The sequence below is a fragment of the Bos javanicus genome, chromosome 22, assembly GCF_032452875.1.
Source record: "Bos javanicus breed banteng chromosome 22, ARS-OSU_banteng_1.0, whole genome shotgun sequence".
In the NCBI taxonomy this organism is placed as follows: Eukaryota; Metazoa; Chordata; class Mammalia; order Artiodactyla; family Bovidae; genus Bos; species Bos javanicus.
The window spans coordinates 17,205,885-17,220,994 of NC_083889.1; the positions used below are offsets into that span (position 1 = coordinate 17,205,885).

The 15,110-nt window shown below is 42.1% G+C and overlaps 1 protein-coding gene across 12 annotated transcripts in view; it reads right to left on the bottom strand.

Moving 5' to 3' along the window:
- Positions 1–6,678, bottom strand: part of SETD5 (SET domain containing 5) — a 79,263-nt gene extending 72,585 nt beyond the window's left edge. For 7 of the 12 annotated variants that reach the window (XM_061396318.1, XM_061396316.1, XM_061396322.1 and 4 more), the window contains exon 1: positions 6,347–6,670. The gene's annotated coding sequence lies outside the window, so the exon portion shown is untranslated. Of the gene's footprint in view, positions 1–6,346 lie in introns of all 12 variants that reach the window. The other 5 variants (XM_061396326.1, XM_061396324.1, XM_061396319.1 and 2 more) reach the window with 2 other exon arrangements.
- Positions 6,679–15,110: the final 8,432 nt, after the last annotated feature.

The following is a 15,110-nucleotide window of genomic DNA, read 5'->3' on the forward strand; positions in this document are numbered from 1 at the left end:
ATATCATTACTGCCAAGACCACTGTGCATAAAAATATGGTAAGTGGGTAACACATTTATATTTCTTTTACTAAGGGAGAAGACACAAAACATGGTCAGGCTTGCTTACTATTAAAATGTGCATTAAAGATATTTTTAATTATTCTGTTGAGTTAAAACACCTCTTCTTTGCTAACAGCCACAAGCTCTAAATCCATAAGAAAAAACAAGTTAACACTCCAGTTTCCTCTGTTATCGCCTGCAGTCTGGATATAAGGGAAAACTCTAAGTCTGGTTTAGTAACATTGCAATGCAGGTTGTATCTCAATTCAAGCAACAGAAGTACTCTTAGAAAACTGAGTTCAAATCAATTATGTCTAAAAATCAAATTCTCGGAAAATATATTAAGCATTTATTTAAAAGAATTTCAGCATATATTTTTTTTAATGTAGGAATCCTTTTGCAATCAAAATAATTGCTGTCTAACTTGTCTGTAAATGCAATTCTTCAATATTTTGGTTTTTTAACAACAACTGGCACAAAAAACCCAACCAAACAAAAAGAATAGGCACACATGCACTGTTCAACATTTTAAAAGTAACTATAAATACTGTTCAGGACATTGATCCTTTTAACATTTTAATGCAAACTTACACAAACTTTGAATTATTTCATTATGATTTCGTATAAAGGAATAATGTCAGATCTCTTCCAACTCTGTGATTATTAATTCTAATAAGCTAGATGCAACCACCCCACTTGCAGCTGGGAGCTGAGCACTTACGTATCAAATAAGGTTGTGCCTAACCTAAAAGGGAGGTTGGGTAATCTCCAGGGAATATCAGGTTGTCCAGGAAGTAGCGAAGAGACTGAAATAATAAGCAGCCTTTCTTTAGTTAACATTTTACATGATGGCAACCCAACACTTGAATGCTGAAGCCTGCTCTTCATAACACTGATATAAAATTGCAGCTAACAATATGTAACTATTTTACAAAGGGAAACAAATCATTCTACTATTCTGGTCTAACCCAATAATCAAATATGGACAATATACATACTGAAATATAAAGGTTTTATTCAGATACAATATTCTTTCCTATTTTTAAATGAGAATTCAACAGTCAGATGCTCTAGAACTGGTCTACTGGGGAGGTGATTTGAATTTAGGGGGATACAAAGCTTTAAGATTTCATTTTTCCTTGGAGGAAGGGATGGGTTCCTACCAGACATTCAGGGATATACTAAATTTGGGGTTACCATTATATGGTTGGCACAAATTCAACGCTTGAGTAGGAACTATAAATGTTTTCTTTAACTGTAAGCCAAACTGAATCATCTCCCAGGGAAAAGAACCTCCTCCTCCTGCCTTTCCCACCTCCTACCCCTCCCCCACCAGCACTGCCTCCCTGCTGTGCAAAGAGCCCTTTGTCCTGCCCTGCACTTATCTAGCTGTTTGGCCATATTGACAGGCCAACTAGAGGCATAATAAGCGAGTCAGTTTGCCATAAGCAGCTGGCAATTTGAAACAAAAATCTTCCTTTTCTACTCAGACCAAGTCCTGCTGCAGACGTCTCTGGCTCCTCCCATCCTTCCATCTATTTTTCAAACAGCACAGCGAGGAATTCTGCATTTTCCCTCAACTAGGTAGCACATCAGAAACTTGACTCCCCAGACAGAGACATTCTGAGTAAAGTCCTACATCTACTGCTTTTTCTGTGATTCGTAACACAGGCCAAGGAGTAGCCTCAGCTCTAGGTGTATATACATGACTAACACGGCTAAGGAAATGATTACTACTTCAATCTGCCATCAAAACTCTTGAGAATGTTCATACTTCAAGAGAAGACAGAAGAGCACAGATATCGGTAAGATCCTATCAAGACACATATATCAGATAAAGACATCCAATAATCGTAGTGTTTTAAAAAACTAAGACATTATTCCAATAAGCAGGAAATTCCTTATCCCTGTCTTTATGTCAAAGATACTTAAAGTGACCCTTACATCTCTCCCTGAGATGTAAATCAATATGATGGAAAAACTGAGTGAGGCAGGATGGGATTACAAATTCCTTGCTTGGTGAGAGCGGATATAAAGTAGACAGAGATTCTGCTTCATTGTTCCTTTTATCTCTTATACTTCTCTTCATAAGTGTTAGGAGTTTCATATACTGTCAGAATAAGAATTCTCTAAAGCAATGCTTTCCAACACACTGCCCCCCCAACCAAGCTATGGGGTATCTACTCAATTCAGAATGAATATACAACACAACATTTTTCATAAGACTAACTGATTAAACAATGTATGTACTGAGAAATTAAAGAAATGATATTCTGTTAACCTCTCATGAACTACCCTGAATCTTCACCACAAGAGAAGTCACTGCATCAACAGAAAGGTTAAAAATGCCATTTCACCACATACTTTGGAATTTTTGGCAGCAAGGAATGGTGTCAATCGTTATTTATCATAGGTACATTATACTTTGAGGAGTGACTGAAAGAATTTTTTTTCTTTTTACAAATAACCATCAGTTGTATTACTAAATATATATTATTTCACAATTTTGCAGAGTTGAAGTTTCGTTTGTCCTAAATAACAAAAAATAAGAAAACTTTATTTTATTCACGATCCACTTTTTCACTGGTAAGATGTATCCAACAATCACTGACTGTCCTTAGCTTTTGCCCAATATTTCATAAATTACTTGAATATGAAGAGGATAAAGTAAAAGTGGTTGTCTGCACATCTGCATTTTGAACAATATTATTTTCCTGTCCAAAGGGAAAAAATGAAGTGGCCATCCTCCTCCAGAAAGGCCAAAATAAGTCCAAAAAGTATGTACATTTCTGGACACAAAACACTATCAGAAGACAGTAAAAATTTCAAACATGCTGGTTAAAGAAATTCTATGAAAAGGCCCTCTATGCTCTTAAGGAAATGATCTTATATTAGATCTCAAAGGGATTCCGAACAGGAAATACAAGTTAAAAGCAATTATTTTATAAGGTAGCTTTCATATTATATGAAAGACAACTTAAAGACATTTGTATCTATGTTAAACAGCCAGTATGAGTGACACCATACTTATCTGATATGGCATCTTTTATATGTGATAGTAATAAGAATTAGAACCACCTAAAACGTTATCCATTAAAGGTTCTGTTTCATTAGTCCCCCTGCAACACTGAAAGACAATGCAAGCAACATTTGTGAATGACAAAACTCATTTCCATTCTTTCTGGTTCCCGCCACAAACGCCAGAGTCATACTACACATTACAGATGACTGGGTTCATTTACACAAAACTGAACATACTAAAATTCTGAAGTAAAAAAATATATATATGTAGGATGCATGAGTCTTAGGGGGAGACAATAACGGGCATCTGTTAAATATTGGATGTAACTGATGGTATATGGGGCTGGTGATTCTCCTTCAAGTACTTCCATACTCAACAAACTGTTCTGCTTGATCAGAGATCTTCCTAAACTGTGGAAACCGTGGAAGAAGACAGACTACATAAAGGGCCTAGAGGCTATCATCTCAAGTATCCTGTATACTAGGTTTATTCAATTTCTGAGTATTCCTTCTGGTCTGTCATATTTCAGATGGATCACTGTCAAACATATACATCCTTGTGATGTTAGACAACTATACGCAACACATAATTAATCAATATCACAGGTCAAATTCTAAAGAAATAATCTAATTTGGAGAAATCTATTACTTACTAACAGAAAATAAGAAAATACTTGATATTTATATATAGAAATTATTCTGCAAAGGACAGTTGTTTCTAGAGTTTAAGACCCTAAATATAGTAAAATGTTTAGCAAAAGCATCTGTTCAATAAGGTAAGTATGGTCTAACAACTGGAAGGAAGAAGCCGTACAAATAAAGTATTAAAATTGATTTAATGATTAAAAAGATGGAGGAAAACATGCCAGCTGCAGAAAAATCAACTGTTATTTTCCCCATTCTGGTTCTCAGGAAGATCCTTAAATTCTTATTACCTTGGTTTTAAAAGGATTGAAAAATTAGGACTCAAATGGAACTTCTGGTCCTATCCAAGCAAAATCCCAAGATTAAAATCAAAAATCTGCCACAAAAACCAAACATAAAAGTCTTTAACTACGATCCAGTTTCCAAATGCTGATATCCATAAATGGGTAGAAGGTTATGAATTGCTAATTCTCATCTCCCCACCAATAAAATGCAAACCAGCACAGCAGTGAAAATTCCCAGGAAAGCAAGGTTTCCGTCTTAGCCCTGAAGCAGCCATTGCCTAAGTGCAGCTCCCTGCAGCCAACAGCATTAATGGACGCTGCACTGCTGTCCTTCCCTGGAGACAGCAGCCAGCACTACTCAAGCTTCTCACGTAGCAACCAGAGCTCCAGAGCCAGCAGCTGCTGCTGCCTTGTATACTCACCCCTGTGATCCAACCCAAAGGAACAACCTTCTTCTTACCCCACCCCCACTCCTTACACATTCTTTTTTTTTTGGACCAGTGCTCCATGCCAGAAGGGCTGGAATTATGCCTTTAGAAAGAAACAATCCTAAGGTCACCCTTTTAGTTTTAACTGTGGCTTTTTATTAGAAAAATCAACATTTACCAAATTCCAAATATACACTCAATAAGGCACCAATTTAGGAGTGAAGATTAACCTTTAGTCTTTAAAAGGCCAATTTGCTAAACATTCTCTTTACACTCAAATTTAAATTTGCAGTTAAAGAAAGAAGCTTGTGTTGTGTCCTACCAAAGGACATAATCATTTTTCTACATAGTGACATCCTGAGTAAACCTTAAAAGATTCTAATCCCATAACGAGCCAGAATTTTTGGCTATAGAAGAAAACTAATGATCCTCCTGAAAAAACCGGCAGAAATCTAATAAAAAAATTTCCTGTCCTCCAACAGGCCCAGAAACCTCTGAAAAGGTGAGGTTTACTAGCTCAGATTCCACACACCTCAAATTACCACTTATAATTTTCCTCTCAGAGTGACCTACAAACACTGATATAAAACTAATCAAGAAAATTTCCCAAATAGGGGGTACACATTCTATTGAAAAGCTCTTAACACTCAACTCAGCTGGATCCACCCTAGTCACAGTATTGCTATGTAATATGTAACATCTGCCCAACAAAAATGTTAATATGACCTTGGTCATAAATATGTCATTTAAATGCAACTCGTTTCATCAAGGGATAAAGGAAATTTGCAGAGAACCTGGGGATTCTTTTAGTACTATGAGAACGGGGAAAACTGGAAAAATAAACCAAGTATAGACAAAGCCCAATGCAACCCAGAGGTCTGGGCAAGAAATGAGTTAGTGGTGAACACATTGCACAAGTAACATGAGAAAGCAGAAAATGCAGGTCATACACGCACCCCTGACCCAGACCAGCAGAGCTGGCTGCAGCATCAGTATCCAAGGGAAAGACCAGTTATTCCCAAGAAGTGAGATGAGCAAAGGAGCTCTGTAGAACAAATTAGCATAGAAGGGGCTTTCCCAACAGAAACTTTCCCTCTCACGCGATTCACCTACTTAAAAACCAGGGCTTTTTCTCACCACCATTCACTTCGCATCCCTGGCTTCCACGCAGAGGGAAAGAGAATTGATAAAGGCTACATTTTTCTGCCTTTAAAGACGTTCGCAAACGATCGCTCTCCACGCCCAAGGCAGGGAAAACGACACAATCTGGCTCAACTCCAAGCTAGAACCCTACAAATTCAGTGAGGCCATCTCAGATATTCTGGGGCTTACGCCACTGAGAGCCCAAGAATGTGAGGTGGGGGTGGCGAAGGTAATGTCCTTAGTGTGGGAAACGAAGCAATCATTGCGATGGGGACCCCAGGACGAGGGGGAAGGCGTCCAGGAACATTCGGGGGTGGGGTGGGGAGATCGAAGCCCCCCCGAGAGGGATCAGAGTTGTCACAAGGCCGCGCGAACGGGGGTGGGGGTGGCGTTTGGGGAGGGGAAAAAAAGTGTGCCTGTGTATTTTGAGAGGAGAGCAGTGAGAGGCCTATCCTCAAGTAAAAGGTAAACGTGGAGTAGGCAGTTCCCGGGAAAAGGGGTGAAGAGGCGTGGGGGGAGGGGAAGCGTCCTGACCCAGGAAAGACGTGAAAAGGGTAGTGGGGTCGACGAGATTACGGATGGGGCCTCTCCGCCTGGGAAAGGGGTGCAACGGTGTGTAGGGGGCGGCGAGGGGGATGAGAAGGGGCAACATCCTCCTACTGAGAGCCTGGGGAGGGCCAGGCCCACGTCCCGAGAGCAAGCGCGGGGAGACGGAGGAGGTGACCCTTCCCTCCCCCGGGGCCCGGTCGTGAGGGTAGGTCTCTCTTTTCTGTTGGACCCTTACCTTGTCCCAGGCCTGGGCCCGGGCTGCGGCGCACGGCACTCCCGGGAGGCAGCAGGACTCGAGTTAGGCCCAACGCGGCGCCACGGCGTTTCCTGGCCGGGAATGGCCCGTGCCCGTGAGGTGGGGGTGGGGGGCAGAAAGGCGGAGCGAGCCAAAGGCGGGGAGGGGGAAGGGCCAGGGAAGGAGGGGGGCCGGCACTACAGTGTTGGCGGACTGGCGGGACTGGGGCTGCGTGAGTCTCTGAGCGCAGGCGGGCGGCGGCCGCCCCTCCCCCGGCGGCGGCGGCGGCGGTAGCAGCTCACTCAGCCCGCTGCCCGAGCGGAAACGCCACTGACCGCACGGGGATTCCCAGCGCCGGCGCCAGGGGCACCCGGGACACGCCCCCTCCCGCCGCGCCATTGGCCCCTCCGCCCACCGCCCCGCACCCATTGGCCAACTCGCTGCCAATCAGCGGAAGCCGCCGGGGCCACCTAGAGAAGAGGCTGTGCTCTGGAGCTCCGGCTCCTCAGAGAGCCTCGGCTAGGTAGGGGAGCGGAACTCTGGTGGGAGGGGGTCCGGCGGATTGGTGGGGGGATGGGTGGCTGAGGTCGTCTGGCCGGTACCTGGGGGTCGCTTTCCCCGGTGGGAAGAGGGGAGCATAGCGTTTGTTACGCTGAAAGGGAGAGAGGTGGTCAGAGGCAGGCGGGAGTGCGGCCCGCCTTGCGGCAACCGAAGGGGGAGGGAGAAGGGAGCGGAAAAGGCTCGAATCCGGACGGAGCCATTGCTCCTGCAGAGGGAGGAGCGCTTCCGGCTCTTATCTTGTCACTGATTGGTTGCTGCTGCTCCCGCCGTGTGTGAAAACACAAATGGCGTGTTTTGGTTGGAGTAAAACGCCTGTCAGTTACAGCCTCGGGAGTGCGCAGCCGCCTAGGGACTCTCGCATTGCCCACTGGGTGGGTGCTTAGGTAGGTAGGGTGGAGAGAGACTTGGATGAGCAGGCGCGGTCGGCCTCCCACGGGGAGGTAGGGGTGGGGGTGGGAAGGGAGGGTCAGTGAAAGTGGCTTCGCGCGGGCGTCCTACCACCCTCCCCTTCCTTCGGGGGAGTCGGTTTACCCGCCGCCTGCTTGGCTTCGGCATCTGATTGGCTGCTGAAGCTCAGGGAACGGCCCCTTGTTATTGGCTCGGGTCCCAAATGAGCGAAACCACTGCGCGGGTCGGCGGGGAGGCGGTCGTTGGTACGATCCTCCCCGAGACCCAGCGCCGCAGTGTCTGGCCCCGCGCCCCTGCGCAACGTGGCAGGAAGCGCGCGCTGGAGGTGGGGGCGGACTACCGGGCCGAGGATTCTGGGTGGTGGCGATTGCGGCTCCGCCCTGGGCGCCCGCTGCCTGAAGGACAAGACTAGCCCGACCTGCTCCTGGACCCGTGGGCCTGAAGGGAGGAGTGGGGGTCGGTGCCGCTGGCTTGTGGGTGGGAGGTGCATGTTCTCCAAAAATCGGCGCGAGCTGCAATCCTGAGGTGGCTGCAGTGGAGGAGGCGGAGAGAAGGCCGCACCCTTCTCAGCAGGGGGAGGGGAGTGCCGCAATACCTTTATGGGAGTTCTCTGCTGCCTCCTGTCTCCTAAGGACCGCCCTGGGCCTAGAAGAATCCCTCCCTCCCCCGCGATCTCGTCATCGCCTCCATGTCGAGTCTCGATTATGGGCGGGATTCTTTTGCCCAGGCTTAACCTTATTCCTGGGCGTTGTCCTGCAGGGGATCGAGCAGGTATAAGACTTAGAGGACGAACCCAATTTCTTTTATCTTCCCACAGGCTTGAGTTTGTGTCACAAAATAATTATAATGGGGTGGTGGAGTGAAATGAAGTCCAGGCAACACCTAGGACTTATTTTATGCAGCGAGACTGCGAGTTACTACTTCTTAACATCCTTTTGTTGCATATTTTCCAGGAGATTGAGAGAGAGGTTAAAAGCTTGATCTCCTGAATTTTATACTCTCCCCATTTGAGACAGTTGAGAAATAGGTTAAAGGCATGCTCTCTTGAGTTCCCCATTTGAGACCGTTGCTACACCGCCAAAACAGAGCATTTTAGATTAGATCTTAAAAATTTAATTCCCCACCCTTGCATTCTCAGAGTCAGGCCTTTTAGCAACTCTCACTCATACTTTCAGCCCATTTTCTGTTTGTTACACTTGCTCATCTTGTCCCAGTCATACCATTGGCTTTCTCCTCTCCTGTTTTTGGTATCCCGGTGAGTCATGAAACCAGACAGGTTTCACCACCAATTAAGGCTACCCAGCTCGAGCATAGGCTTCACTCTTGCCCAGAAATGCATTTATTCCTCTTTTATGGATATTCTGGAGTCTTTACCTTGATTTTCATTTAATTTTTTAACCTCAGCTGGGATTCTACTGACCCTCTTAATAGTCCAGATGATCTTGACGACTGCTTTGCTGAGAACCGGACGTGAGGTTCAGCAACATCTCTTTTATATCCTTAGAATACCTTTCAACCCATTTTCATTGATATGCTTATGAGTTAGTAATCAAGCTCAGTTGCCATAAGGCTAATATCCTTCGAACTAGGATCTCTTGTCTCTGATATCTGCTGATACAACTTTCATATGTGTCCAGGACAGTAGTTCTCATACAAAGATAACAGCATGGAAGTAACCGATCCAACTCCTTCACTGCCTGGTAACTACTGACAGGATGCGTTCCATCATCACAAATGTGATGTACAAGGTCCCTCAATGGACTAACCTCACCTTAACAGCCTTTTTGTTTGTGACAGTTTTCCACATACACACCCAAACAATATTATTGGACCTCTTTGTAGGGGTGGTTCCTCCTGGAATGCTACCCTTGATAGTCCTTACCCTTCCAATAAAGACTATTAAAACTCAAATATCATCTCCCCTATGATCTTGCCTTCTGTGGTCTATGCTTTAAGCTAGAATCCCCTTTCTCTTGGTCCCATACATAGCAGGTTGAATCATAGCACTTCTCAGGTGGTTGTCAGTGCTTATTTAAATTATCTTAGCTATTCTGAGCTGCTTGTTGAGTGTTGTACCTAAGTTCCTAGTGTATTTCTTGATGGCTAGCCAACCTTAAATAAAACGGAATGAGTGACTTGTAGACGTCTTTATAAGGTTTGATAGATTGTCCTCTGTTAATACTTTTTTGTGTGCTTGCTAGTGTTCTAGATTAGCACTGTCCAGTAGAAGATTCTGCAGTGATGGAAATGTTCTGTAGTGTGCTATCTGACATGATGGCCACTAACCATACATTATTCTTGAGCCCTGGACATGTGGCAGTTGTGACTAAGGAACTGAATTTTAAATTTTATATAATTTAAATTACTGCTGTGGACAGTGAGGCTCTAGCTACAGACTGTGGATTGCAGAATACTTAATGTTGTTCACTCACTCAGTACTGTCCAACTCTTTGCCATCCCATGCACTGCCCCACACGAGGCTTCCCTGCCCTTCACCATCTCTGGGAGCTTGCTCAGACTCTTGTCCATTGAGTCGGTGATGCCATTCAACCATCTCGTCCTCTGTCATCCCCTTCTCCTGCCTTCAATCTTTATATGGACATTGATAATTTTCTCTTCATACAGAGCAGTAAGGAACCTCTGGCACATTTAAGTTCCTCCCACTCCACCCCTGACTCCTGCCAGGTTGGTTGGTTGGCAGGTTTTAATACTGGATTGACCAAAAAGTTCATCTGGGCTTTCCGTATGATATGGAAAAACCCAAATAAACTTTTTGGCCAACCCAATACCTATTTGTATTCTTCTCGTGCTCAGTTGCTCAGTGATGTCTGACTCTTTGCAACCCTGTAGACTGTAGCCCACCAGGCTTCGATATCCATGGGATTTTTCAGGCTGCCATTTCCTGACAGCTAAATCCAGAAAACCATTTCTAAAGATAAACCTGCCTTGGACAATGTTGAGAAAGCAAGTGTTGATGTGTTTTGAGTTTCAAAAAATAATACATCATGAATTTTAGGAAAGTGGGATTTCATTAAAATAATGATGACAGAAGTTTAGTGAGGAATAGGACTTTAAAAGGGAAATTTTTTAACTTAAAACTTTTCCTTAAAATGTGAGAAGTGCACATAATTGGCTTGCTATTTAATGCAGACTCCCAGTCTCACACCCAGAGATTCTGAATTCAGTTAAGATTGGTGGGGGGCATTAGAATTCTGTGTCTTTTATATCCTTCTGATGTTGGTAGGCTGGAAATCACACTATAAATACAGTCCTGTGGGACTACAGTATGCCTGTCTTTAGTAGTTTCAGAAGCTTATAGGTCAGATTGTTTTGTTTTTATTTTAGAAGGAATGTTAAACTATTCCAAGTAAATTTTTTTTTTTTTGAGAAAGAAGTTTCCTTTTTTGTCTATTTTCCCACTACATGCATTCCTCAAGGATATGGATTTGTTTTTGATTCCGCGGTGCCTGAACCTAGAGCTGAGTACTCAATAAATGTTGATTTTATTGACTTATATGTGAAATTGATTTTCAGATAGAGTTTTAAGTCCACAGAAACAATGCTTTTTTTACGGAGAAACTTAACCCAAATTACCTAATATTCTATTCATAAAGGAAACTGATGCCTCACGGTCTCTGAATACATTTGTCGGCCATTTAGCTCTTCCTTGGGTTTCCTGTACAAACCCTTGCACTTAGCCTCTTCCTGTGCTTGACTTCCTTAGACTTTCATTACAATTTTTTAAACAAACCCACTACTTAGCTCCTTTTGAAGTAGAGCCATATTATTTCTTAAACTCCTAGGACAAAAAATGAGTAGAATGAAAACATACTTGCATGAGAGAATTGAAGGTTTTGTAAGTGCTCTTAATTTTTTAAAAGATTTATAAAATTTGAACATAAATGTTTCTATCATATTTTTTTGTGCACAGAAGAGGTATGGTAAATTATGGTTTGCAACTGTTAATCCAAAATGTGATAGGGATCAGCATCAGGAGGGTAAGACTAGTTTGTTTTAGGCAGCATGTGAGATTTTAATTCACCAAATATTGGGAGCACAGAGTCTTAACACCGGACCAACCAGGGAAGTTCATAGGCCAACCTTAATTATAGAATACATCGTTAGGTCATGTCCCAGAAGTCTGGTACTTTAGATTGCAAAGAGACTGAACAACTTTCCTATAGACATAGCAATTTATTAAGGACCAGGGAAGGCAATGGCACCGCACTCCAGTACTCTTGCCTGGAAAATCCCATGGATGGAGGAGTCTGGTGGGCCGCAGTCCATGGGGTCGCTAAGAGTCAGACACGACTGAGCGACTTCCCTTTCACTTTTCACTTTCATGCATTGGAGGAGGAAATGGCAACCCACTCCAGTGTTCTTGCCTGGAGAATCCCAGGGACGGGGGAGCCTGGTGGGCTGCCGTCTCTGGGGTCACACAGAGTCGGACACGACTGAAGCGACTTAGCAGCAGCAGCAACAGAGATCCAAACTCTGGTCTGATTTGCTTAGCTATTACTACCAATTTAGGGTACTGTCTTTTCTGATGGAAACAGTCTTTTAGAAAATTTAATCTAGGTGCACATACAGGATAGGCTGTAGGGTTAAAGGCAGAGAGACCACTTTAGAACCTAAGAGACCACTTTTAGAGACCACTTAGGTTCTTTTATAGTAGTCCAAACAGGAAATGATGAGGTTTTATATACAGTGGTAGCGGTCAAGATGGAAAGACAGACTTGGACTAGCTAAATGTCAGTCACTGAAAAGAATAGTCTCAACACATTCCTTTCTCAAGGAAGCCTTCCATGATGCCTTAACTCCAGTATATTGGGTTCCCCAACTGAATGCTGTCATAGCATTTCTCACAATCATAATTATTAATTGGGGTGTTTTCCGCATACTTCTTTAGCTTGCTCCTTCAGGGCATGACTTCGCTTGTTTTTGGCTGTATCCCTGTTGCCTAAGTAAATGGAGGTCTTCAGGGTCAAAACTTTTCGTAATACAGTTAAGTCCCTTACATATGAACCTTCAAGTTGCAAACTTTCTCTCCATTCATGTAAGTTAGTTCATATGTCTCATGTACAGTGTCACGATGTAGGGGTTTTCTTTGAGGAGGCACTGTTACTCTTTGAGACACAGGATCCAAATGTAGACCAGTACATAGAGGTTGCAGCAACTGTGAATGCAATCCAAAGCTATTGTGTCATCTCTGATGAGAAAAAAAGAGCTACTACCCAGACATCACTGGATTAGGTATTCAAAAGGGTAGATAGAATTGAATCCAGCGAAGAACCAGAATCCCAGAATCTGTGCTATTCAGATAGAATTGAATCCAGCAAGGAAACAACTTGTGCCATCCAGGTCAGGTGTGAGAGAAATTGCAGCTTGCTTTCCATCTCCTATTGCTGATAACCTTCAACTCGACTATCTCCCACCTCCTCTCCCCGCTCCAGTCAGTAACTCTTGCCTGTTCCCTCGATGCCTTTATGCCAGCCTTTGTACTATATTATTGTACTTTTCAGGGTACTGTATTGTAAGATTAAAAATGTTTATGTATTAATGTTTCTGTGAAAAGTATTATAAACCTGTTACAGTATAGTACGATATAGTCAATTGTGTTAGTTAGGTACCTAGGCTAACTTTGTTATACTTAGGAACAAATTAGACTCACCAGTGTGCTCTCCGAATGAAACTCATTTGTATGTAGCAGATATACTATACTAAAATGAAACAACCTTTTCAACTCATTAACCTTTATAACTTATTCTCACAAGTGCGTAGAGGCTACATGATATGTGGTGATGTCATCACTGATGTTAACTGAATGGTGCTGTATATTCTTCAGTTTTCCATAATTTCCTAAGGTGGTAGGTTTAAGTATGAACTCACTCTTTAGGTTATGCCTTCAAAATCCCAGCAAACCTCAGTATTATGTAGTTATAAAATCCTGTAGACTTTGTGCCTAAGCATGAACATGAATACATTCTGTTGTCTTGTTGTGAAATAAGGTTTTAAATATTTTCTCACAATTTATAAACTTTTATATTGAATTACAATTTTAGAATATAAATTTTCTCAAAATAAACCAATTTATATTTTTCTTAATTTAAGAATGAATCATTGGCTTAAAAGACTGGTTGTAAGACTACATGTTCAACCCACAACTATACCATCTATGTCTGAAAATGCTAAAAAGATTAATATTTCAGTGGTCTGAGGGAGAATAGATTCCAAAAAAACTATAATAAAAATCTACTGAAGTATATTAAAGGACAAGTTACTATATGGCATTGGCTGAAGGAACGTACATACATGGTAGTAGAGAAACTTTACAGATAGCTGATGCTCCTGAATATGTGTGGGATGAAAAATAAGAAATCATGGTAATGCTACTGTTTAACAATGCAGTGTAAGATTTGTGGTCAGACATGAATGAAGTGTGTGAATATCTCATCCATAGAAATATACTTAACGCCTTACAGTGGATGAATCTACAAACATGGCTGTGCTTGCTTTTTGCTTTTAGTTGTCAGCAGCAGCGTCAGACTGTCCTACGTGCTGCACAATAAACACAACATTTCTAAGACAAAGTGTTGAATAACTTTAAAATCTGTTTATTCTGATATTTTCACTAATGTTGAAAAGCAAAGGTGGTTAAAACTGCTAGCATTTGGCAAAATACAGTGGCACCAAACTAGCAGTCATTCTTTACTGCCACCCATTTGCAGCGTAGTGGTCAGAGTTTCATGTTTCATTTAATGATGTCCTTGTGAAAACAGTAAATTTATTTAAATCTGGGCCAAAAACATAAGTTATGAAATGGAAAGTTTACATGTGGTGCTTCTGCTACATGCTAAAGTACTCTGGTTGTCTCAAGAAAAAATATGCAATTGAACTGCATGCTGAATTAGCTCCTGTTTTCTTAGAACACCAATTTTACTCAAAAGAATGACTGTCAAATTTTTGTTGTCAGAGTTGGCTGTTTGGCAGACATTTTTCTGAGTATGATGGAGGTGAGCTTTTTTTCAGGGAGAACAACTGACAGCAGTTATCAATGATGAAATTTCAAATTTGGAAGTGAAAAGTAGAACTTTTGGAAAACTTAAAGGAGCTTGACATCTTTTTGGTACTTAGTGTTTTTTTAATGTAATGATTTTAGCTACTATGTAATAAGCTGGGCCAACACTTGGAATATTTCTATAACTGAGGTGAGCCAGTAATTTCTACATGGGCAATACATAAAATAACGAAATTGCAAATAAGTAACATTTCAACCAACTGAACGCAGGAGGTAAAAATCCAGCTTCTAATAGCCCCTTCTCTTAAGGCAGAAATTTCAGAGAACTGAATTACAAAAATACACAACATTGCCAATCTTTGTGGAAAATAGTTTCTTCTATGAAAATGTTATTTGTTACTGAAATCTTTTTTTCTCATTTTAATCTAATATGGTAAGATACTGGTAAACAAAGCTACTTGGGGCCCTGAATTTTTAAGAATGTAAAGGGTTCCTGAGAAGAAACATGCTATAGCATAGTGTATATATATATCAACTTTCATACCTGTCGAATTTGTCAGTGTAGTTTACAGTGGCTCCCAGAGTTAAATGTGGATTACTGGGAGGATGGGCATGCTAGGACAGGGAGCAGGTTTTAGTGGGGAAAGAGGTTCATGTTGAGTTTTAATTTTAAGTAGGACATACAGAGAAAGGGCAAGCAACAGTAGATAGTTGGAAATTCAAAATTTGGGCTTGGGAAAAACAAAAACACCATCTTCCTTTCCAGTAAAAATTTCT